This window comes from Cebus imitator, unplaced genomic scaffold, assembly GCF_001604975.1.
Source record: "Cebus imitator isolate Cc_AM_T3 unplaced genomic scaffold, Cebus_imitator-1.0 Scaffold448, whole genome shotgun sequence".
Lineage (NCBI taxonomy): Eukaryota > Metazoa > Chordata > Mammalia > Primates > Cebidae > Cebus > Cebus imitator.
In genome coordinates, this window is record NW_016107763.1 from 743,584 (window position 1) to 770,886 (window position 27,303).

A 27,303-nucleotide genomic window follows, 5' to 3' on the forward strand; every position below is an offset into this window, starting at 1 on the left:
TATACAGCATATTGTAAGGGTCCAACTTCATTCTTTTACATGTGACTATGCAGTCTTCCCAATTCTATTTGTTGAGAAGATGGTCTTTTCCTCATTGGATGGTTTTAACACCCTTGCCAAAAATAATTTCATGTATGGGAGGGTTTATTTCTAGGCTCTCTATTCTATTTCATTGGTCTATGTGTATTGACCTGAAGGAAGAAAGTGGGCAAAATTAATAACGTACAGAGTTTATTTGGGCCAAGGTTGAGGACTAGAATTTGGGAACCACTGGGAAACGCTTCAGAGAGCAAAGGAGAGACTCAAGTCTTTAAAAGAAGAAAAAAAAGGATGAATCAAAAGAGAAACAAACTTACAACAGTTGTGTTTCAGGAATTCTCATTGGTTTACAGAAATTGGCTATACAGTTTTGAACTACAGGGTATGAGCTATGGTGTCCAGCATACAGCATTGTTAGCTTAATTTATGGTTATTTGGTGCTGACAGTCTAGAGTCCTGATAGCAGGAAACTTTTAAATAATGAGTTAGGTCAAAGGTGGAGTAAAAGGTGACTACTCTCACATTCCAATGCCTATTTGAGCCTGATAATTTAAACAAGGTTAACATTCCTCAGATTAAAAGTTTCTTGTCTTCCTCAGGTGTCTATCTTTATGTCAGTATCACACTATTTTGATTACTGTGGCTTTGTATTAAGTTTTTTTTTTTTTTTTCCAAAGACTGGGGTCTCACTCTGTTGACCAGGCTGTTCTCAAACTCCCAGCGTCAAGGGATCCTCCTACCTCAGCCTCCTGAGTACCTTGGACTATATGTACGCATCACCACGCCTGGCTATAGTATGTTTTGAAATCAGCAGTGTGAGACCTCCAACTTTATTGCTTCTCAAGATTGTTTTGGATATTCGAGATCCCTTTAAGTTCCATATGAATTTTAGAATTAGTTTTCCTATTTAAGCAAAAATTGTCATTGGAATTTTGATAGGGATTGCATAGAATCTGTAGATTTCTTTGGGTACTTTGAACATAGGATGTCTTCCCATCTATATGTGCCTTCTTTCATGTTTTTCGGCCATCTTTTGTAGTTTTCAGGGAACAAGTCATTAATTTACTTGGTTAAGTTTACTCTAAGTATTTTAGTCTTTTTGATGGTATTGTAAATGAAATTGTTTGCTTCATTTCCTTTTTAGATTGTTCATTGTCAGTATATAGAAATGTAACTGATTTTTAGGTGTTGATTTTGTATCCTGCAACTCTGCTGAAGTCACTTATTAGTTCGTGTGTGTGTGTGTGTGCGCACGCGCGTGTGTGTATAAGATTATAATCTTAAAGGTTTTCTGCATGTAAGATTATGTCATCTGCAAATAGAGATAATTTTACTTCCTCCTTTCCAATTTGGATGCCTTTTATCTCTTTTATTTGCTAAATTGATCTGCCTAGGACTTTACTATGTTGAAGTGGTGAAAGCAGGCATTCTCATATGGTTTCTCTTAGAGAAAAAGCTTTCAGTCTTTCACCATTATGATGTTTACTGTAGGTTTTTTTTTTTTTTTTTAAATATGGCCTTTACTATATGAGGTAGTCTTCTTCTATTCCTTGTTTGTTGAGTGTATCATAAAGGTGTTGAATGTTGTCAGCTTTTTCTGCATCAGTTGGGTTAATCATACTTTTTTCCTTTATTCTGTTACTGTGATGTATTACCTTGATTGATTTTTGTATGCTGAACCATTCTGAATTTCAAAAATAACTCTTACTTGAACATGCTGTATATTTATTTTAAAATGTTATTGGATTGTGTTTTCTAGCATTTTGTTGATGGAGGATATTGGTCTGTAGTTTTCTTGTAGTGTCTTTGTCTGGTGTGGTATCAGTTTAATGCTGGCTTCATAAAATGAATTTGGAATTGTTCCTCCTTTGTAATATTTTGTAGGAGTTTAATAAAGTTGGTGTTACTTCTTTGTTTTATGGAATTCACCAGTGAAGCCACCTGGTCATGGGCTATTTTTGGAGGGAGGCATTTGATTACTGATTTAATCGTACTAGTCATAGTTCTATTCAGATTTTCTACTTTTTCACAATTCATTGGAAGGCTATGTGTTTCTAAGATTTTGTCTATTTATAGGTTATTCCAGTTTGTGGTGTACAACTATTCTAGGATTTTGTCTATTTATAGGTTATTCCAGTTTGTGGTGTACAATTATTCTTAGCAGTTTCTTCTAATCCTTTTTATTTTTGAAATTACAGCAGTAACATGCCCTCTTTTATATCTGATTTTAGTTAATTTGGGGATTATAGGTTTTAAAAAAGAATACTACAATTTGAAGTGACTTTCTTGTAACATCATACCAAGTGGTACATAATATTCACATAACATCACTCATTGGTGCTATTATCCTCTAGGAGTGCATCTTAGGCAGGTGAGAAGCCCATCAGGGGACATTCGGCAGTGGCCGTAGACATTTTTGGCTGAGTGTCCTAACCAGGGGAGGGCTGCTACTGATATCTAGTGGATAGATGCCAGATATAGTATCAAATATCCAATAAATCCAAAAGACAGCTCCCCACAGCAAAGAATTTTGTGATCCAAAATGTAAATAGTGCTAAGGTTGATAAGCCCTGCCTTACGGTAGTTTTTGTCGGATTTCTTCACTGTAGTTAGTTTTTCCTTTTCCATACTTTTTTTGGGAAGTAAGTCAAAAGATCCAGCTTCCTCTGGAGGAGGAGAGAATCTAAATATACAATTTGGAATTTTTCCGTAAGGAAGAGTTGTCTCTTCTCTCATACCTATTTATCAGTATGGATGCATGTATACTTATTTGGCCTTGGGAACTCCTTCAGTTTAGCTCCTATGTTCCTTTGACATGCCCCTGTCCTTTTGTTTTTTGAGCTCTTACCTACTTTCTTTACTACTAGATGCTCGAGGCTCATCTTGCATTTTCCCTGCCCTAGCCCTAGAACCAGCCATTTCTCAAAGGAACCCTGGTTCCTTTTATTTGGAGAATATTTAGAAACCAAGGTCTGGTTATGCTCATTGATATTAGGGTGTCATTGCTTCTAGATCCTCTCCAAGAGCTAGGTAGTGTATGTATATATACTAACATATGTATAGATCGATGTTATATAATTGTTTCTGCATATGCATCTGTGTGTGTACATAAAATGTATATATGATTTCATATTGATGTCTCTGACTCTAATGGCTTTGGTAATTTTTGATTGATCACACTGTGCATGAAAAATTGCAGAATCTGGATAGCCATCCTCCAGAGAGAATTCACCCTTTCCTCTTTTCTAGCTGGCAGCTAGATTAGGGGAAGATAACTTACTTCACTAAAAGGCTGACCTTACTTGACATTGCATTCAGTCTTTTTAAGACTTCGTCACACAGGTTTTATCCTCTCTTGGGGTGTAGCCATATAATGTTTACATTGAGAATGTGGAGCGTTTACAAGGACACCACCTACCTGGCACAATTTATACTCCAATTTTTCCTCCCTAGTACGAGTTGGCTGAGTTTCATTTAACCTTCCAGCATTCTTTGAATAGATTTCTTGGCCCTTTGCCCTGTCAGTTCAAGAATCAGCAAATGCTGGAGGAATCAACTAGCATAAAGTGTCAGGCCCAATTCTCTGCATTTCCCTTCCACAATATATAAAATATATATATATATATATATACAGTTGTTCAAATTTTGCAATTTTGCAACTCATTTCTAAGACCTAGTAAGTAACCAGATTTGGAAAACTGAAGGTCAGGAGTGTAGGTTGATTACCAGTTATTTTACGTGGATGACAAGGTGTTTAGCAGGAGGAAGAAACCATGGATGTGTGTGTTAAGTTCATGAATCTGAGTTTACCTGTAGGACACTGAATAGAGAACTGTGTAGTAAGCTCTTAAAATGTATTCTCAGGAAATAGCTAAACTTCAGAAATAGATTTAGAAGCCATCCTATTTTTTCTTGCTTTTTAAATTCTCCAAAGAACAGATAATAAATTTTACCTTTCTCTTACCTACTTCTCAACCAATCACCATGTCAATAACTTCTAGCTTTTCTACTTCTGGACCTCACAATTTTATTTCTAGGCCTTAAAATTGGGTTTCCTTTCTGCTGTTTCTCTCCCCCTTTTAATCTGAGACTCTTTTTAAAGAAGGAAGATCATTCAAAGACCATAATGATTTTTCATTACTTTGAGAATAAAATGTAGAAACATGAAATCTAGTCCAACCACACCAAGTACTTTTGTTTTAGAGATGAGCTACAGCCCAGAAAATTAAAGTGCATGCTTGTTTAGCATCACAATTTTAAAGTCTTTTTCTCACTTGATTTTCATTTCTACCTTATTATTACACTTTGAAATGTATGTTTCAATAAACATTTTCATAATGCATCATAATTTCTGTGAACTTCTTGAGGGCAGGGGCCCTTCCGCTACCCCTCTTCAGCACGACCCAGTACAGTGCCTGCCACTGAATATTTATTGAATAAATGATAACCACTATACTCTGCATTTCTTGCACTTCCTTCTGTGCCTTTGCTGATTATTCCCTCCCTGCCTTTATGCCTCTTTTCTCATCCTTCAAAGCTTAAATTTCAGGAGTTCCACAAAGCTTTCTTTTTTTTTTCTAATCAGAATTGAACCCTGACTTCTCTGAGCTCTTACAAGCATGTCCTACTTTTATGATTACATCCAGCCATGTGTTTTCTATACATTTTAGTCTCTATCACTATAGAATATACACTTTATTGGAAGAGATAGTATATTCTTTTTATGTACTACAAAACCTCCCAAAATGCCTTGCCTTAGCATCACACTCCTAAGAAAATAATAGAATTTAACAATGTCTACTAAATTAAATATTAATTCGACAATTATGGGGGACAAAGTAAACAATGTTGTAGTATTATTTAGTAGCAGAACTTATCGGAAAGACAATTTGAGTTTTTTATTTTTTCAAACTATTTCTATTTTTCACTGGAAAACTTTGCATGTATGTTGCCTGTTTTCAGTATGTATGTCAGAAATAAAAACGTCTGATATTGCCACTTGAAAAAATATCAAAGTCTTTTTATTTTAAAACAGAATATACTATACAAATTAATCATGTAGGTACTGTAGCTACTGTGTAGGAAAAACTTATTGTCTTCCCTATACTCACAACATTTCTGGCACCACATGTGTATGAGGTTCCCCCATACAAGCAATTCTCCAATTTTTTGTGGACATCCAGTAAGTGCCCATAATTAAATTTTGACACTGTCTACCTGGAATCAGATCAGCATAGATGCTTCAGGTTAAGGGCTCAGTTCCACAACTGATACCAATTGTGTCAGTTTTGGACACCAATCTGCATTTCAGACATCAATCTCATGTCCATGTTTTCACTGGTGCTTCTGCCCAACTGGCTATAATATAATCCAAGGTTCCTACAATCCCCTCTTTGAGTGTGAGCATTAGCTGTTGGGAAAAAAAGGCTGATGCATGACCTGATTATCTGGCACATGATGGGAGTTAATGGAAGACCATGCTCCGTGCTCAAAGCAAGGAAGACCTCTTTGAAGCACCAGAATGTGGTCATACTTGCTGGCTCTACCTGCAGCCTTTTCCCCATCTGTTTACTGATTGTATCTAAGTAGAGTATGCTTTATACCTTCAAAGGAAATCCCAAACTGCTATAGCTATAGATCATCTGCTTGATGCTTCGCTTCCTTTTCACCCGCCACATCCCTGAGCACATGCTTCTCTGGTTAAACACTCAATAGTGTGCATCACCAGTGCATCCTCCTACTTGCGTCTGCCCCCTGGGAGCCCAACTTTATGCACTCTTACTCTTGTCTCTTAATTTGTCTCTGCTGACCCTCGTTAATTCCTAGGTTGTGTCTGGGCTGGTCCCCAACATTAGCTAGAATGGTTCATAGAATGTAGGAAAAGTTTATTTACTAGATCTTTGTAAAAGGATATAACCAAGGATCAGTCAGAAGAAAGAGGTGCATAAGGCAAGGTGTGTAGGAAGAACATTGAGCTTCCTTCCATGCCCTCCTTACTAGGAGGTATGCCACCCTCCTAGTACCTCCACAGGTTCAACCTGGAAGTTCTCTAAATCCTGTCCTTTAGGTTTTTATGAAGGCCACATCATATACGCATAAATGATTAAATCACTGGCCATTGGTGACTGAATTCAGTCTCCAGCCTCTCTCCACCTAGAGGGCAAGGTAGGGTTGAGCTGATCTGAAAGTTCCAACCCTCTAATTACATGGTTGGTTCCCCTGGCAACTAACCCCCATCCTGTGGTTTTCTCTTGCCAAAAGTCATCTCATTAACATAAACTCAGATGTGGCTAAAGGGGCTTGTCATCTTAATTACTCTTACCACTCAGGAAATTTCAAGGGTTTTAGGAGCTCTGTACCAGGGGATGAAGACCAAATATATGTTTCTTATTATAAATCACAATATCACACCTACCACTTTTTGTTCAATCTATAGATGACAAGATAAATCCTGATAGAAAAATCTCTACACTTTGACATAGGGAAATAATTTTTAAAGACCCTGTTTTACATGTTTAGAAGCTGTGATTAAATGGTAGTGAAGAACTTTTAAACCAAGAAAGTTTATGGGCTCCATTATTCAAAACAAAATAAATCCATATTTGCTGTGAACATTATAAGAACTTGAACAAACTAATGTGCACTTGGAAAACTAGATCCCCCACAACTAAAAAAAAAAAAAAAAAAAAAAAAACTTCTGAGAAAAAGGGGCACTGGAATTATGTACTTAGCGAGTTTAATACCAGAATAGTATAGCATGTTTACACACAGGGAATTTAAAAATAGATATCTAGCATTAGCATATAGTAAGGCTCTAGCTGTCATCGGTGTCATATTATGATAAATGCCAGTTCAGATGTAGAGGTGATTTAAGTTTTCCCTACATTATCTAAAATAATTTCTGATATGCAATTGATTTAGGCTCTCTAAAGGTTTGAGATTATAACAATAATGCATTTCCTTCTGAGTTCTGACTACCTCTCCACACTGATTTCTACAATATCTGATAATTTCTGCATTAATATTGTTATAGATATCTTACAATAATACCACTCTCCTCTTGTAGGCTATGTCTGAATAAGACTAGAGCTTTTACAACATTATAGAAAAGATAAAAGTTTGTTTTTATTGTTGTATACTGACATTCAGTAAAAATTTTACTTACATTGAAGGTTTTCCCACAACTAAAAGGACTCTGAAGAGGTTTTTTCTTTTTTTTTTTTTGAGATGGAGTCACACTCTGTCGCCTAGGCCAGAGTACAGTGGTGGATCTTGCCTCATTGCAACCTCAACCTCCCAGGTTCAAGTGATTCTTATGCCTCAGCCTCTGGAATAGCTGGGACTACAGGCACTTGCTACCATGCCCAGCTAATTTTTGTATTTTTTGGTAGAGACAGGGTTTCAACATATTGGCCAAGCTGGAGAATTTTTAATTTTAGTAATGTCTGAGCTCTGAGTTAAAACTTTCATTATAAAAACTGAATTAAAGTTTTCTCCCCAGTGTGGTATTAGTGTTTTTAAAAAATAGAGTCTTTCTCTATTGCTCAGGCTGGAGTGCAATGGTGTGATCATAGCTCACTGCAGCCTCAAACTCCTGGGCTCAGGTGATGCTTCCACCTCTTCCTCCCAAAGTGCTGGGATTACAGGTGTAAGCCACCATGTCTGGCTCCAGTGTGGTTTTAATGTAGTATAAGGGTTCAACACTGATTAAAACCTTTTTCATACTCATCAATAATCAACAGCATTCATTGGATTTTTTTCCTGGTATGGTATCTCTGGTACTGAATAGAGGTGACATATACATAAAAGTTTTCTCACATTCATCACATTTTGATTGTATTCCCCACAATGGTCTTCCTCATGATTAGTTCAGAGTTGGCTAAAACTTCTGCTGTACTGAACATACTAGTGTTTCTCCCCACCATGGATTTTCTGGTGTTCAACTAGATCTGTGCATGTGCTAAAGGCTTTCCCACATGCATCACACTTACATGGCTTTTCACCAGTGTGTATTTTTCAATGGTTAATGAGATCAGAGTGCCGACTAAAGCTTTTGCCACATTCATCACATGGATTTGGTTTCTCACCAGTGTGGATTCTCTGGTGTAGGGTAAGAGCTGAGCACTGACTGGAAGCTTTCCTGTACTCATTACATTTACATGGTTTTTCCCTAGTGTGGATTCTCTGATGTTTAATGAGGTATCAGTTATGACTGAACCTTTTGCTGCACTGTGCACACGGACATGGTTTTTCTCCAGTGTGGAGTCTCTGATGAAGAATAAGGTCAAAACTCTTACTGAAGGCTTTCTCACAACTATTACAATGATAAGGCTTTTCACCAGAGTGTACTCTCTGATGTTTAGTGAGATCTGAGCTTTGACTGTATCTTTTCACACTGATTCCATGCATATGGTTTCTCTCCAGTGTGTATTCTTTGATGCTTAACAAGATCTGGACCGTGACTAAAGCTTTTAGTACAATCACTACAGGGATAAGGTTTCTCTCCAGTGTGGATTCTCTAATGAAGAATGAGGTTGGAGCTCTGACTAAAGGCTTTCCCACATTCATCACATTCATAGGGTTTCTCACCTGTATGAATTCTGTGATGTTTAACAAGATCTGATCTTCAATGAAACATTTTATTGCACTGATTACATGGGTAAGGCCTCTCACCAGTGTGAATTCGTTGATGATTAATAAGATTTGAAAGTCTTCTGAAAGTTTTGCTACATTGATCACAGGGATAGGGTTTCTCTCCAATATGAATTCTCTGATGTAAAATAAGGACTGAGCTCTGATTAAAAGCTTTCCCATATTCATGACATTTATAAGGGTTTCTCTCCAGTGTGGACCCTTCCATGTTTAATAAAGTCTGAATTCTGACTGAAACTTTTGCCATATTGATTACATGAATATGGTTTCTCCCCATTGTGGATTCTCTGATGCAGAATAAGATCTGAGCTCTGACTGAAGGCCTTCCCACACACATCACATTTATATGGTTTCTCCCCAGTGTGGATTCTTTGATGTTTTATCACATCAGAACTCTGACTAAAATACATGTTACACTGTTACAAGCATAAGGCGTCTCTCCAGCATGAATCCTGATGTTTCACCAGATCCGAGCACTGGCTAAAACTTTTACTGCAATGACTGCATTGATAGGGTTTTTCTCCTGTGTGGATTCTCTGATGGATAATGAGATCTGAGCTCTGACTGAAGGCTTTCCCACACTCATCACATTTATAAGGTTTTTCACTGGTGTGGACTCTTTGGTGTTTAATAAGGTCTGAGCTCCGATGGAAACTTTTAATATACAAATTACAAGGATAGGGTTTCTCCCCAGTATGACTTCTCTGATACAGAACCAGGGCTGAGCTCACACTAAAGGCTTTTCCACACTTATCACATTCATAAGGTTTCTCACAATGGGTTCTCTGATGCCTAAAAAGGCTTGTACTAAAAACAAGGCTTTGCCCACATTTGTCACAGTTTTGTGGTCTTTCTTTAAAGATGTTCTGATATTTTTCATTTAATTTATCCCCAAATTCACAGAATTCTCTGCCTTCAGAATCCTGGAGAACATTCTCTCTGAGACTGCTAGAGTCTTCTATCAATGGTTCATTTTTTGCTGTAATTTCCTCCTCTGAAGCTGGCTTTCCAATTTGGTCTTGGTCTCACCATCTGGAACAATAAACAAAATCCAAATGGAATGTGTTCCCTACACTGTAAGAAAGTTTCAGTTGACACAGATCAGTATTTACCTATATTATCACAGTATGTGTCTTCCAAAAAATGAACTTTACCCACTAAGAGGAAAGCTAGAAAGATTCAACACGTAATGGATCGCATTAAACATTCATACAAGTGATATACCAGATATGCTCTGTATGTTTGTCACAGGAGATCTGGGAATACTGAAACCTAATTAGTGATTAGTAAATTGCGACTAAATTAGAGCTAATGCATAAGCATTTTATTAACATATATAAGGCAAGTAGTGTGAATCTTGAAAAAGATTAGTTGGTTGGGCTTTGTCTAGCACTACCCAGCAATCTGGGCTAAAAGTATGATATTAACAAAAAAGAGAAAAAGAAAAACAAAAAAAAAAAGAAAATCCTTCAATTACTCTGTTTGCATCTTCTCTATCAATTTTTGGAAATGGTACAAGATTGACTGTTAACACACCAGTGGAGCATGTACTATGTTCCCAATACCTTACTAACAAAGCCACAAACAAGAATGATCCTAGTCCTTAAGTACAGTAATCAGTTCAATACTGAGTTTTTATACAACTACTTGAATTTACTATGTGAAAACATCTATAGGTTTCCAAATGGGATTATGTTGCATATCTTCCATCTTACTATGAAATTTATGGTTTATATTTTCACCTAAATGGAGGGCCATCCTAGTTCTGCCCATAGGAATGTCTTTAAAAAGAATACTCAGGAAAATGATAACAATGATTACACCTGAAGAAAATTGGGAGTCTCATGGTCAGGGGTATGAGGAATTCAGAGAAACTTCCTATTGCATACACTTTTATAATGCTTGACTTTTTTTTTCTTTAGACAGAGTCTTGCTCTGTCACCCAGGTGGGAGTGCAGTGGCATGGTCTCAGCTCACTGCAACCTCCATTTCCCAGGTTCAAGTGGTTCTCCTGCCTCAGCCTCCCAGGTAGCTGGTACTACAGGCATGCACCACCACACCTGGCTAATTAAATTTTATATTTTTAGTAGATACAGGGTTTCACCATGTTGGCTAGGCTGGTCTCAATCTCCTGACCTCAAGTGATCTACCCACCTCAACCTCCCAAGGTGCTGGAATTACAGGCATGAGCCACCACGCCCAGCCAATACTTGACTGTTTTATCACTTCCATGTATTAGTTATTTTTAAAAATTAATATATCCGTGAACCTCAAATATCTGAGATGGGTCTCAGTAAATTTAGAAATTTTATTTTGCCAAGGCTAAGGACATACCCATGACACAGCCTCAGGAGGTCCTGATGACATGTGCCTAAGGTGGTCTGGGCACAGTTTGGTTTTATACATTTTAGGAAGACCTGAGACATCAATCAATATATGTCAAATATACACTGGTTCGACCTAAAAGGTGGGACAACTCAAAGCAGGGAGGGGGGCTTCCAGATCATAGGTAGATACAAGATAAAGGGTTGCATTCTTTTGAGATTCTGATTAGCCCTTCCAAAGGAAGCAGTCAGATATGCATTTCTCTCAGTGAGCAGAGGTATGATGGGAGGCAGGTTTGTCCTAAGGAGTTTCCAGCTTGACTTTTCCTTCTAGCTTAGTGATTTTGGGGTCCAGAGATTTATTTTCCTTTCATAAACCAATGTAAATAAAATTGTTGAATTATGGAAAAAAAATAGATCTATATTTGTATGCAATAATTTGTAGTATTAAACACAGACTACAAAGTGATAATATAAATCACTCTGAAAATTGGTTATAATATATTGTGCTATGGTCTATATGAGCCACTGTAAGTGTACTTGGCAAGCAGTACACTCAACTGAGTCATCATTATCTTTATGATTTAGGACATGCTATCCAACAAAAGAATCCAGATAGCTGGACCAGAATTAAATTTGAACCTCATAAGCTCCATTTTGGCTAGGCTATAACTGGGAGGGGTTACCTACCACCAACCAGGCTAGCCAGGGAATGCCATTAGGGGAAAGAAAGAAACATCATGCAAAAGAATGGTCAGAATAGAATCTTAAATTTTCAAAATCAGGTCTATAGTAAATTTGTACCTCTTTTCTCCTGGTTATTTCTACAGAAGTAACCAAGAAGACATAATCTCTATCTGGCAACAGCCATATTCAGTGAACAAACTTCCTCACTAAGGAGTGTGGACCAGAAAAAGTCAGATATCTTTGAGATGGCTTTTGAGGACCCATTCCTATATTCAACAATACCAGATATCTATGATGGCAGGGCACATGAAAGCTTTACTGTTCTTTTTCTTCTTTTTTTGAGATGCAGTCTCTTTCAGTTGCCCAGGCTGATCTCAAACTCCTGAGCTCAAACAATCCTCCCACCTTAGCCTTCTGAGTAGCTAGTATTACAGGCCTATGCCACAGCACCAATTTCCATTGAATTTCCTGACTATCAGTCCATTGCTGAGTGGTGTTTATTACAAAGAGCATATCACTGTCAGACTACAAATGGTCTGGAGAGCTGAAAACACATTCAATTTGGGTGAAAAGTCTAAAACCTAAAGGGATACTTCTAAGTGGGGGCTTCTTCCCCTTTGCCAGTGGTTCCAATTAGCAGAATCATTACTCATAAATAAATACTAGTTCAAAGGAGTCATTAGGTTTGTGAGGGGTCCCAAAGGACTTCTAGCACTTTTCCATATGCAGTTCTTTCCAATAGGGAGGATGTGCTCTGGCACTTAAGTGATACTGAAATACAAGAACCAGTACCTACTAAATATTCAGATGTAGAAGCAGTAACAACAGAACACTGAATTGGCCTAAAAAGCCCCACTGACAAACCATGTTAGCCTCCCCTCTGCTGAACCCTGCCCAAATCCCATTAGATGAATTCAGATGCTTCTTCCATACAGTGGACTGACCAGAATGGCAACTTGGGATCCTATATTTAACAGAGACTAAGTTTCATTCCTTCCTCTTTCTGAAACTTCCCACAGTATTTGAATAGGTAGGTTATGGCTTCCAGTGCCCCTTAGAGACAGGAAGACCTCAGTGCCATCCCAATCATATTTCTCCTTAAAGCATCTGAGTTCAAGATAAGGAATTGGACAGAATCAGAGAGCACAAAAGGAAAAAAGATTCTGAATTAGTATATAAGGCATATTTTACTTTTGGTTTCAAGAGAGGTGACGGCTGCTTGCAGGTAAACCAAATGAACTTATCTAATGTTATTGGTTAACCAAAGCCTGTAATAGGTGGCAAGGTATCATTCATTACTGACACTATTTTTTTCTGCTTTAGGGCCTCTTGAATTAAAAACCACAGCCATACTGTTTCTGGTTGGAGCTTCAGGGTTTATGACTCTTGGTTGACTCAAGCTTGACTTGTATAGTGGTGAATCTTTTTAAAGGTAGCATTGGCTACCCTACTGTCAAGATAACACCTCTTAAATTCTTGCTTGGCTTTAACATAAGGGTTAATAGACTTTTTCAAATGACTCTTGAGAATTTATCTAATTCTTCATATCAAGTTGGTCATTTTCATCAGCAATGTAATTCCAGTCTGGAGCTCTAAGAGCCTGGATATGAGCTAATATCTTGCCGTATCACAGGAGTTTTGTCTGTCTGAGGGAAAGCCCCCTCAGTCCTAAGGTGCCAAAGTTCCTCTATCACACCTTAGATCCACTGCAAAAGAACTTTCATCTTCAAAGGGATCTAAGGTTACTGTCATCTTCAAAGGGATCTAAGGCTGGCATGACAGACTACAGGAGGGGCTAAGTAGTAAGATGGCTCAGCTATTTCCGTTCCTCCTTAATCTTTTAGCAACTAACCCAGCCAAAGTTCTAACAATCCATCTGGTTTCTGTCCATAGTGTTCATCAATCTTCCTCCTTTCATGTTCAGTGTAGCTACATATCTCTGTAACTGTCTAAAAGTGGGTGGAAACTTTTGTCCACCCAATATGAATCTTAATTGCTATTTGTTACAATGGCACACACCTGAGGCTGACCACTAAATTGAAGGTCCCCTGGAGGAGAGTTAGCAACAATCAGGGTACCGTTTAGATAGCTGTCTTTGAACATGCTTCCTCGATTTGGTTTACAACCACCTCCTGAATTCCTACTCATTAATAGGCAATAAAATGAAAAAACATTTATTGCTCTGTTGACCATACAATTTGGTAAACATGTTCACTACTCATGGACTTCCCTCAAAATCTGTTAAAGAGCCTTTCAGGGCCTTATGCTTCCTCTTCCAGAAAGTCATGTCTCTGTCAGCATCCCATCCTTATTACCAACACTATCAAAAACTGAAAAATCTGGGACTTTACCCTACTTGCAAGCTAACAAGTTAATCTATTGCAGTTTCACAGCTCTTGGCAGAAGACATGAGAATCCTAGATGAGAAACAAAGGACAGTTTATTACTCCCAGCAACAGCATTAGACAGAAAAGCAGTATTTGCCTTCCTGACCCCAATTCCCACAAGGTGACACATGTAGTAAGTTGTGTTGCAGGATAGGAACCCTGAGGCAAGGACATCCAAATTTTTAAAAGGGCACCTGTCCTCTGCTTCAGAGGGAGACACCATCCCTATATTCAAAGGTTGCTTGCCATACAACATTCTTAAAAACAGTACAGAACAAATGCAGGCAATTCCTTTGCTTGTAATATATGCAGACACACAAGAGCCCATGGAGAATTCTCTCTCAATACTAACTTCAATAGAAATGATGAAAACCAGAAGATAATGGAATGTCATCTGCCAAGTGCTGAAGAAAAAGAAGTGCCAAACTAGACTTGCATAATAAGATAAAATGCCTGAAAGAATAGTTATTTTCAGTTAAACAAAAACCAAGAAAGGTTTTAAAAAATATACCTGCACTAAAACAAATACTAAAGGGAATTCTTCAAGAAGAAAAAATATCCCAGATGCAAGCAAGGTAAAGCAGGAATGAAGAGCACTGGAAAAAGTAAAGTATGTGGGTAAATCTAAATGTGTACTTACTGATTAAAGCAATATGAATGTTTTGTGGAGTTTATAAAATCCATAAAATTAAAATATTTGGCAAAACAGCACAAGAGGAGGAGGGAAAGTAGAACTACAGTATTACAGGGTCTCTGCGTTGTCTTAGAAGCAGTAAATTAAACTGTAACAAATCCAGTGTATATGTTCTAATTTAAAAGGCAGCCCTTTTTCAACCAAAGTTCCAAAAGAGAATGAAACAGAAGATGAAACGAGTGACTATTCTTATTTCTCCAGTGATGGTACACAGTTAATACCATATTAGATGTATAAGAGCCTGATCGCATTGGGCCTTAATTCTTTCACAGAATCACATGTGAGAAAGGCTGGGATCAAGTAACCATTAAAAATAACAAGAATGTATAAATAATAAGAAAAAGTGCAAAAACCTGATAATCTAAAATTGGACAAAAAGAAAAAATGAAATAGATGGAATAAAAAACAAAGAAAACAAAATAAGAAGCTGGTACATTTAATTCTAAGCATATTTATTATGTTCAAATTGACTACTTCAATAAAAAGCAAAGAAAAACCTACAGTGAACATAGTTAATGGCTGAACACTAAATGCCTTTCTCCTAGAAATAAGGGCATAAAGCAAGGATGCCCACTCATATCACTTCTCTTCAATATCGTACCACTTTTACTCAACATTCCTAGCCAATAAGACATGAAAAATAACTGATATACACAAATAGGAAAGAAAACAGTTATACTGTCTTTAGAGACTACACAACCACATACAAAGAAAAATCCCTAACCTATCACAAAAAAGCAATGAGAACTTTTAAATGATTTTATTAGAACAGAATACAAAAACCAACTGTATTTATATATGCAAGCAATTAATAGTCTAAAACATTTTTTCATTTGCACTCCAAAATGAAATACTTAGAACTTCAACAAAATATGTACAACATTTGCATAATGAAAACTAAAAAACTGCTCAAAGAAACTAAAAAAGAACAGGAATATACAATTACTTATAAATATGAAGATTTTACATTGTTAGATGGTAATTCTCCCTAAACTGATCTATAGATTCAGCGCAATGCCAATCAAAATCCCAGCAGGCCTGCTTTTGTACAAACTGACAAACTCAAAGAAAACAGCTTGTTACATGGTAAGAGTAATACCATCTTGAAGTGGAACCACCGTAATGACCTGTTTGACTCCTGTATACCAAGGTATTCCTGAAGCATAGATAACCCCTCATAAAGAAACATTGCCTGTGGCATGGATAACCCCTCATAAAGATGCTTATCTAACTTCCCCAGTGGCCAGAGTTTTTAAGAGGGTCTGAGACATGAGGAGCTACATGTTTTATCAAAAAAAAAGAAAAAAAGCTTGCTACATAAACAGCGCTTTCTAGAGGATGAGGGTGGGGATCCACGATCTTGTGGCTGCCTCAGACATGACTTCTCTTCATCTCTAGTAAATGATTCTTTCTAGGAAACTGGATTTGTTAGCCTCTTTATGTGGCCTCTCAGCTCCCTTGGCCTTTGGGGGCAGGTATGCATCCAACTGCCCACTGGGGGAACACAAATTAATTTTAAACTTTATGTAGAAAGGCACAGAAGATGCTAAACAATTTTGAGAAAGAAGAACGAAACGGGTGCAGTGACACTACCAGATTTCAAGCTTTACTCTAAAGCAACAATAATCAAGGCAGAGTGGCAATGGCGTAAGTACAGACATACCTATTAATGGAACAGGACAGATTTCAGAAATAGATCCAAAACGGTATGTACAGCTGATCTTCAACAAACGTGGCAAAGTAATTCAATACTGAAAGGATAACCTCTTTTCAACAAAAAGTGTTGAAATTAAGCCAGGCATAGTGGCTCATGCCTGTAATCCCAGCACTTTGGTTGGCTGAGACAGGTAGATCGCTTGAGTACAAGAGTTCAAGATCAGCTTGGGCAACATGGTGAAACCCTGTCTTTACAAAAATATAAAAATAAGCCGGGTGTGGTGGCACACCCCTGTAGTCCCAGCTACTTGGGACGCTGAGGTAGGAGAATCTCTTGAGCCTAGGAGGTTGGGGCTGCAGTGAGCTGTGATCTCACCACAGCACTCCAGGCTGGCAATAGAGCAAGACTCTGTCTCCAAAAACAAATGAACAAACAAGCAAAACAAAAGTAGATAGTAGTTTGAAGTAGATATCACAGGCCAGGTGCAGTGGCTTACGTCTGTAATTTTAGCACATTAGGAGAATGAGGTGGGCAGATCACAAGGTCAAGAGATTGAGACCATCCTGGCCAACATGGTGAAACCCCATCTCTACTAAAAACAAAAAAATTAGCTGGGCGTGGTGGTACGAGCCTATAGTCCCAGTTACTTGGGAGACAAGGCAGGAGAATCACTTGAACCCAGGAGGCGGGGGTTGCAGTGAGCTGAGATCACTTCATTGCACTCCAGCCTGGTGACGGAGTGGGACTCCATCTCAAAAAAAAAAAAAAGTAGCTATCTTAATGACAAAAATGAACCCCAACTTTTTCCTCACACTATACACAAAAATTAATTAGAAATGTAATATAAATCCAAACATTAAAGCTAAAAGTATACAATTTCTAGAAGAAAGCACAGATGATCATAATTTGGGGACAGACAAGGGTATTGGGACACCAAAAGCATGAATCATAAAAGTTAAACTTCATGAAAATTATAAACTTCTATTCTTCAAAAGACATTACTAAGAAAAAAAGTCAAGCTACAGATTGGGAGAAAATATTCACGAAGCATATATTTGATGATTGTATATCTACAATATACAAAGAACTTTGACACCTCAAAAATAACACAACTCAAAAGAACAAAAGATTAGAATAGATCACAAAATAAGTTATATGAATAGTTAGTAAGCATATGACAAAATGTTCAGCATCACTAGCTATCAGGGAAACACAAATTCAACCTCAAGGAGCTACTGGTAAATACCCTTCACTAACAATACAACTAACATAGTAATGGCCAAATACTGACTAGTCTGTGGACCAACTGACACTCCCAAACATTGCTGGTGAAAATACAAGACGGTATAGCTATTTTAGAAAATTCTGGCAGCTTTTAATAAAGTTAAACATATTCTTATCATGCACCCCAGCAATTCTACTTCTAGATATTAATATTTACCCAAGAGAAATGAAAACATATATCCACACAAGGACTTGTACACAAATGTTTAGAGCAGCTTTATTAATAAAACAGCCAGAAATATAAACAATACAAATGTTCATCATCAAGTGAATCAATAAACAAATTGTGATATAGACATACAATGGAGTATTTAGCAATAAAAAAGAATTACTGATAAAGCAACAATATGGATGAATCTCAAAAACACTATGCTGAACTAAAGAAGGCAGGCAAGTATGATTCCATTTATATGAAATGTTAGAGAAGCCATATCAAATATGTAGTAACAGAAAGCATATCAATGGTTGCCTAGGGATGGGGAGGGACTAGAAGGAAATTGGGAGAAGGGTGTTGATATAAAGATTCTATGTTTTGCTTGTAGGTGTAGTGGACATGGTATATATACATGTCAAAACTCATCTAAAGCAGGCTGGGTGTGGTGGCTCACACCTATAATCCCAGCACTTAGGAAGGCTGTGGTGGTTGGATTGCTCGAGCCCAGGAGTTTGAGGCTAGCCCCGGCAACACAGCAAGATTTTGTCTCTACAAAATAACAGAAATTAGTTTGGCACAGTGATGTGCGCCTGTAATCCAGCTATTACAGGAGAGAGGCTGAGGTGGGAGAGCAATTGAGCCTGGGAAGTTAAGGCTGCAGTGAGCTGTGATTGCACCACTGTACACCAGCTGGGGTGACAGAGGGAGACTCTATTCTCATCTAACACCTCATCTAAATGCACAATTAAAAGGAGTATGTTTTATTGTCTACAAATTACGCCTGACTAAAGTAGATTTAATAAAAGTCAGTAAAAGTATATTAGACAGCAACAACACAAAAAACCTTGACCTTATAGTCCATCCTTCTATTGCTTCTTTTGTTTCCCTTTATAGCAATTCTCCTTGAAAAACTTTACTTTCTCATTTCTCTATTTTAAGTTTATTAAGTATTTTAGATACAAAAATAGGTATGTATTTATATGTATATATGTACAATTTAAAAAATGAATAATAATACAACAAACAGAACTGAACCTTCCATTCAACTTAAAAAATTACCAGAAAGTTTCTGACATGGTAGAATTCCCCTCTGCATGCTTCCCTGATCCTGTCTTCTTCCTCCAATCCCTTTCCCCCATCTACCTTTGTAATCACTGTGCTAAATTTTCTGTTTATCCTTCTCTGGCTTTCTTCAGAGCTTTACCAAATATTTTTTATCTTTAAAAAAATATTATTTCATTTTGCATGTGTTATAGACTGGACTTGTGCTTGTGCACTGCTCCCTGCTCCCCGCCACCATCCCCAATTCATGTTGAACCCCTAACTCCCATTGTGACTATATTTGGAGAGAGGGCCCTTAGGAAGGTAATTAAGGTTAAATGAGGTCATAGGGTGGGTTCTAATCCAGTTAAGACTGGTGTTCTCAGGAGAAGATGAAGAGACACCAGGAGGCCTGCCTGTGGACAAAAGCCACTTCCCACATGCAGAGAAAAGTCATGTGCAACCCATGGAGAGAGGCCTCAGGAGAAACCAACTCTGCTGGTCCCTTGATTTTGGACTTTCAGCCTCCAGGACTGTGAGAAAACAAATTTCTGTTGTTTTAGCCACCCAGTAGATGATGTTTTGTTATGGCAGCACTAACAGACTAATACAGGATGTTTTTGAAATTTATATATTTATGGAATTATACATGTATTCTGTGGCTTGCTTTGTTTGCTCAACATACACCGCAACTTATTTACCTATTCTCCTTCAAAAAACAACATTTTGCTATTATTAACAATGCTGTTATGAATATGCTTGTATATCTATCTTGGTACACATATGCAAATGTTCCTCTAGGTTACATAAACTATAAGTTATATTAAGTTTATATAACTTTGACTTGTTTGGGTTTCAACTAGGTATTTCCAGAGTAGTTGAACCAATTTAGACTTCCATCAGGAGTATGTATGAAGAGTTCATTGTTCTATGCTGTAACCAACATTTAGTCTATTCTCTTTTTAGTTCATTGTCATCGGGCTTTTATCTCCGCAACTCCGTCAAAACTGTAAAGTCCCTAATAGGCTCTATCTTGACAAATCCAACGGTCAATTCTCAATCTTATTCTGGATTGTTTTGAATAGTTGATTATTTTCTTCTTGAAACACTTCTAACTTACCTTTCTCATCATCCTGTATAAAGAAAGAACCCCAATGGCTTCCTATTACACTGGGAATAAAATTCTAAGTCCTCACTATGGTTTATAATGTTCCATATGATCTGGTCCCTTTCTTTCTCTCTGCCCTCATTTCATTCCACTGCCACCCCTAATACCTGCCCACCCTGGGCTCCCTCTGTTCCTGATACATATAGGAGCCTCTGGCATTTGCTACTCCCTCTTCTTGGAACACTCTGATAGTCACATGCCTTGTTTTCTCACTTCATTTATAGCTCTACCCAAACGTTACCATTGCAGGGAGGTGCAAGACCTGCAGCGCCTCTGCATTTTTGAGGTAACAGACATCACAGCTCAGTGAGCTGAAATGACCAATTTAATTAACCTGTAAGGTTGCTACTTTTGAGTGAGACTCTTATTACCCAGGATAACTAGCGGAATTGGAAGTGCCAGTGGCAGTCATGGATGCTGTATAGAGCCTCTCACAAGCCTCCATAGAGGACCACCCTACATCTTCTGTCAGCAACACTTTTCTATAAGAAAAGCAGATCTTGGCTTACTATTGGGCACTGATAGAGATTTCACACTTGAACACAGAGCACCAAATGACTACACATTACAGACTACTCATTGTGTATCGGTTGTTACTTATTCCACCAAATCACACACAAATCAACATTCCATTGCAAAAAAAAGTCTCGAAGACAAGTAAATTCTGTACACAAGTGACTAGGATTCCATAGTACCTGGTCCTATTGCTTCACTACCTCTCCCCCTCAGTTTATATTCATGGTCCCATGGGAATTCCCTATTACCAGTTAACAGCTGAGGAAAAATTATAGAACTGGTTTACAGATGGGGGAGCACCAGCCAAAAGTAAATAGCTTTCACTTATATCCTTACTCAGAAGTGGCCTCAGACACACTGGTGAAGGCAAATCCTCCCAGTGGGAAGAATTTCACATATGTACCTACTTGTCCACTTTTCATCAAAGGTAACATAGTCTAAGATATATGTTTATATTGATTCATGGGTAGTGACTAATGGGTTATTTGATTATTTAGGAACCTGGAAAGAACAAGATTGGAGGACTAGAAGCAAAGATTCTGGGGGAAAAGTATGAGGATGGAATTCCCAGAATGGGCAATGAATATGAATATATTTGTGTCCCATGTGAATCCTCACCAAAGGGTATCCACTGTGGAAAAGCCTTTCCATCAGACAGACATGGTGATCTATTTTATGAATTTCAATGAGCTTCTTTTCCAATGCTTATCCAATAGGCTCATGTACAAAGCAGTCATGGCAGTGGGAATGAAAACTCTACATGGGCTTAACAATATTGACCTCCCCTCATGAAGGCTGATATGCCTAACACAACTGCTATGTACCCAAGCAGCTAAGGCCAAAACCAAGCCCCAAAAAAGGTACCATTCCCTGGAAATGGGGGCAGATTCATCACACTGAACCACTTCTATCAAAAAGAGAGCAGCAATTTGTTTACAAAATATTAAATACTTAGTCCAGACACAAATTTGCATTTACGTAAGATAAGGTTATGTTTATTACCAGGTATTTGATACCAAGCTGCCTCCAAATAACTCATTTTTCAGGAAAGAAAGTATAGCAGTGAGTTCGCATACATGCAATTCACAGGTCTTGCCATATGCCCCATCACCCAGAAATACGTGGAATGATCTGCTAAGGCTCAGTTACAGTGCCACCTACCCAACAACACAACACCCTGTAAATCTGGGGTGTGGTCATATAGATGCAATACATGCCTTAAACCAAAGGACAATAAATATTGTTTTTTTTTCTCCATGGCCAGAATACATACACAGGGACAGGAACCAAGGGTGGAGGAGGAGTGAGAATGGTCCTCTTATTAGAGACCTAATTATTCGCCTATATTATTTTTGCTTACTATCCCTGTAATTGTGGCATGCTGAGTTTGAAGTTCTAGTGCTCAAAGGACAAATGTTTCCACCATGGAACAAAGTCATGATTTTGTTAAATTCAAAGATGAAACTGTCTCTTGGTCATTTTGGGATCCTCATGCTGCTGAACCAACATAGAAGGGATCACTTTACTGGCCAGGATAACTGATCCCAATTACCAAGGGGGAACTGGTTGCTGCTACATAGAAGGTCAAGAAAGAATATGTCTGGAACTCAAGGATTCACTGGGATATGTCTTAGTCCTCTCATAGGCCTAGTCAACAGTACACTGAAGCAGCCTGAAAGAAGCAGGATTACTGAGGACTCAGATCATCCAGGAAAGCACTGAGGTACTGGCAGAGAGTAAGGGAGATATAAAATGGATAATGGAAGAAGATAATTAGGATTATCAGCTTAGGCTTTGTGAATAGCAAAAACAGGAGCTGTAATTATGTCTTTTTCCCCATCCCTCACCATTTTATATGAAGACCACTAGTGGCAGTTAAATTCCAGGCTTCAGATGGGAATATGATTTAATTATGTCAACCTGAAATGAAATGACAGCTTAAGGGACTCTGTTTTTCTGCTATGTTGGGGTGGATATGGCAGGATAAAAGTGACATACTATAATGAATATTCTCCTTTCACCCCTCCAGATCTACTCTTCACCCTGCTCTGTGCCCCAGGAGATTGATGTTGATGGACTGCATCACCTGGGGTTCCACGCCCTCTGGTATGCAAGTAGATTTGGACCCAAATGGGAAAATAGTAGAGTGACTAACTGTACTGGTTTGCCTAAAACTGAAGGGGCTATTGCAGCTTTCAGTGCTAAATTCCAGGCATATTGGGATGAACTGGTCACCCTACATCCTGGCTGTCTCCTTGCTGGGCCAGTAGATGAGCCTTTTAGCAAAGGCTGGAGCTCCTATCAGGTGGCTAAATCCTACAGCTATACTTTCCAGGACCTGGTAATCAATCTTTCCCCTTGTCCCTGAAGATCTACAGGTAGTAACTGCTTCCCAGTGTTGTCTGACCCAAGACTGTTCTGCATCACTTGCTGATTTCTGTAATCATCCCCATCCTCTTCATGAAATTTCGAATTACTGCACTAGAATGAGCCATCTGTTTCTTGCTAGAATCCTGACTGATATACCCTGGTTTAATTTCTCCATAACCATTATCATTATCTGATAATATAATGAACATTCATTTATTTTGTCCTTCCCTCCACTAGCATGTAAGCACTTTGACAGCAAAGGCCTTGTGTGTTCAGTTCACTGCTATATCACCAGCACTTAGAACAGTTATTGGCACAGGGCAAAGCCTTAATAACTAATCATCATATTATATGGCTACTAATTAATAAGGTATGATCTTATTAATTAACAAACATTTATCAATAATAAATATTTGGTGAATTCATTAGAAAAATGATTTTAAGGATATATGAATGTTAGCAGTGACTATTTCTAGAGGGTGGGGCTGAAGGCTATTTAAATTTTGTTTTGTGTTCTCATACTTTACAAATTGACTTTAGTATAACTGTATTACTCTATAATAAAATGTTATTTTATACATACTCTAAAAGACATAAACACAAGGACTAAATATATCAATTTATGTAAAACTGCAAGGAGGAAGTACAATTCTGCAGAGATTCTCAGGAAAGATAAGAGCTAGATGTCTTAAAATAGATTATTAAGGAAGGACAAGTTCTAGACACAGGAGAGAAAAACTAAAAAAAAAAGATGCTCAAAAACTAATAAGAAGCAGAAGATCTAGAGTGAAAAAAGGGACAATGGAAGGTGACTCAGGAAAAACAGCAGCAATGAGAGGACAAACCAAAAAGAAGTAACGTATGATGTGGAAATGAGACCCTACAGAACACCTGAACAAAGCTGAGATCAAAATTATCTTATATAAAATAATAGTGGCTACCAATTATAAATAATTTTCTGTAAGCAAAGTCTGTGCTCAGAGTTTTACATTAAGATTTTCTTTAGTTTTTTTATTGGTGTTTTTTAGAGACAGGATTTTACTCTGTCCCCCAGGCTGTAGTGCAGTGGTGCACTGCTGTCTCTGAACTCCTGGGCTCAAGCAATCCTCTCACCTCAGCCTCCCAAATTGCTGGGACTAGAGGTACCACCATGCCTGACTATTATGTAAATTTTTATAGAAATGGGGTCTCACTTTGTTGCTCAGGCTTGCCCTGAACTCCCGGCTTCAAGTATTCCTCCTGCCTCAGTCTCCCAAAGTGTTGGGATTACAGGCGTGAGCCACTGCAACTGGCCTGTTGTAGTATTAATGTACCCCAGTGAATCCTATCTCCCAGTACATATATCCTTGTGTAGTCTCCTTCTACAATGACTTTAGAACTGGTCATATGACCTGCTTTGGTCAATGAGACATTAACAGTTGAAACACAAACATAGGTAGGAAAAGTGCTATATATTGGAGAGCTTGCCTTCTCTTTGACTGGAAACAAGCTGTCGTGTGAAAAAGTCCAGGGTTGCCTGCTGAAGACATGTGGACTCAAGCCATAGCTGGCACCAACAGTCAGACATTGTGACAATGTGATTGAGACCATCTTAGACCCTGGCCCCAGTATAGCCAGCCCTGAGATGACCGCATAAGTAACCCCAGAAAAGACCAACAGAAAAAAAAATTGCCCAGGTGAACCCAGCTCAAGTTGATGACCTACAGAAACATAAGAAATAATGTGGTGTAAAAAGCCTGATGTTTTAGGTCACTAAATTTTGGGGTTCTTTATTCTGGAGTAATATAGAGATACAAATCTCAAAATAACTTCAAGGTATGACTTACTATACACTTGTAAAGTGAGGAAACAGAATTATAAAATATATGAGTAACTTACTGTAGCTAGTTAAGTGACAAAACTACTGTTGAATCCAGGTTGTCAGACTCCAGAACTTTTAACTCTACCCTTACAGTAGATAAGAAAAATGACCAAAACTAACAGATTGGTAATGAGGTCATTATACAGGGAAAAATGAATGACTTTGGGGTTTCAAAAAAGTGGAGGGAGCTGCATGAGAATTTGATTGCCAGATTTTGAAATAAAGTCATGTGACTATGCCTGGTGCACTAAAGGGGTAATACTGCCTAGCCGAGTTAAGGGGAATCATTCGAAGACACTAGCACAGGTGACACCCCCTCATCCTCCCCACCCTGCCAAAACCACTAAGAAAGATATAATACCCTGACGCTCACCTGACAGAAGGTTATGTTCCTGAGATTCATAATTGAACTGGATCTCCATGGGCTGCAACTGGATACCTCAGAGAGCAAGTGGAGAATTACTATTTCCTCTGAAAGCTTTTCTTGTCCACTTAAAGGTCTGGGACCTGGACGCAACTGGGCACCACTGGGCTTGGAAGGGAATCAATGTGCTGACTAGAGATGTAATCTCCGAAACAGACCACCACAAAATCCTCAAGATATAAAAGAAGGAGAAAACAAAATCTCATTTGACTTCTAGTTGCTTTTCTCTCAGAATGTATTAGGCTTCCTCCCCATAATCCAAGAGCCAGGGATTACCCCACTTAAGACACACATTCCCCATTCGAAGTCTTGAGATGTTCAAACAAAATTACGGGTTAATACTACAAAAATAAATGTATAACTGGAAAGATAGAGCAGGGAAGGGAATTTTACAATCGATTCTAGTGGTTAACACTAAGATATTCGCTGCTCTTCCTATCAAAAAATGACACTTATTGATCATTTTTCTTCCCCTCTTGCTTTTTCCAACACTCACAAATTCAGGTGGCTCTTTCCCAGTACGGTCGGCTGATTCACGTGGATACACCACGCTTGGTGACTCCACCCACCCCACAGAGTTTCCGGCATTCTTTTGGTTGCACCCAAGACCAGCTGGGCTGACTGGGGACCAACCGAACACGAGGCCGAGAACCGAAAGGCTCTACGTGCCTGGGAGCGATCCCGGCGGCCATCACTCTCCGAGGTCTCGAGAAACCGCGCACAGTTTCCGGGCTGTGAGGTCGCTTGTTAGGGAAGATCACCTCTAATTTCTGGGCTATCCGCGAGCCGACATCACCGTACCTCGATGTGGTCTCCGGACCGCTGTGAAACCTCATACCCGGCCAACCCGCCTTTGCACTGTCCGCTCTAGGAATCTGGGAGGAGTGCTCAGCTCTATGGTTCATCATAGCGCAGGCCCCGGGCGGCGGTGGGGTACCGGGTCGGGGAGGGTTGCCGAGAATTAACCCTGAACAGCCGCGAGCTGCCCCCAGCGGTGCGTTAGCCAGGGACGTGCTTGGCCGGCGGCAGATCCCTTGCTGCTCTGTCTGCCGGTTCTTGAGGTGAATATCGGAATCCATTATCTTTCGGGAAAGCTCTCTGGGGCAGGGTAGGTTTTCTGACTACATACGAGTTCTTAGTTATCATTTTAAAAATAACCACCCCTTCCCCTCTCGCTTATCTGATTCGTAGATGGGCTTTCATTCTTCCTTCCTGTCCTCTCTGTTTTTTTGCACCCCCAGAAGAGTGGCGCGCGTCAGAATCACCTGGAGACCTTGTTAAAATACTGAGTGCTACCCCCAACTCCTGAGTTGCTGATTTAGTAGTGGGGGGAGGCGGAGGCGGGAGCCCAGGTTCTCAGGTGATCCTGAAGCTGTTGGTCCTGGGTTCACATATTGAGAACCACTGCCCAATAAATAAATGATGCTCAGTAATTAACCCCTTAATTAACGAAGAGCTGGATTTTTATCTACTTTGCAATCTAGAAAGGGCATGATTAAATAGACCTCTTAAATAGAGGTCTATTTAAGATTTGCTTGCTAGTACAATTCTCATTGATCAGGGTGATAAGGACCCGAAATGGAGGGTGCGGGATAATCAGGGCAGGAAAGGATATTGCTGGGTTCATGGAAATATTTTGGGAAATGAGGAGTCAGGACCTTATTTCAGGTTTGAGACCAATGTGACATGTGACTTGGGTTAAGCTGTCGGGTGGGGAAAGGAATAGCTTTGAGAAAACGGTGGGTGGCTAAGTCGTAGTTGAGGTGGAAGAAGAGGGCTTCCTAGCCCAGCCCAAGTCCCTGTTGGGATATATGAAGTTTAGAGATGTATGAATGAGATCTTAATATAACCCCGTAAGGGGAAAGAGAGGTGGGAATTTGAGTCCAGCCCTCCCAAGTAGGGAGTGCAGATACTTAAAAAACAAAAACAAACAAACAAACAAAACGAGCTTATTTTTGGCCGGGCGCAGTGGCTCACGCCTGTAATCCCAGCCCTTTGGAAGGCTGAGGCAGGCAGATCACCTGTGGTCAGGAGTTCGAGACCAG

The 27,303-nt window shown here is 38.8% G+C and overlaps 1 protein-coding gene and 1 long non-coding RNA gene across 2 annotated transcripts in view; one reads left to right on the forward strand and one right to left on the reverse strand.

The window, feature by feature from the left end:
- Window positions 1–7,419: 7,419 nt before the first annotated feature.
- Window positions 7,420–26,168, reverse strand: LOC108291206. Its single transcript, XR_005197254.1, has 3 exons — window positions 26,050–26,168; window positions 25,208–25,403; window positions 7,420–9,723 (listed from the first exon to the last, which is right to left on the reverse strand). It is a non-coding gene; the product is annotated as an uncharacterized LOC108291206 (long non-coding RNA).
- Window positions 26,169–26,215: 47 nt separating this feature from the next.
- ZSCAN30 (zinc finger and SCAN domain containing 30) overlaps window positions 26,216–27,303 on the forward strand; it is a 37,238-nt gene continuing 36,150 nt past the window's right edge. The window contains exon 1 of the mRNA XM_017511399.2: window positions 26,216–26,366. The gene's annotated coding sequence lies outside the window, so the exon portion shown is untranslated. The remainder of the gene's footprint in view (window positions 26,367–27,303) is intronic.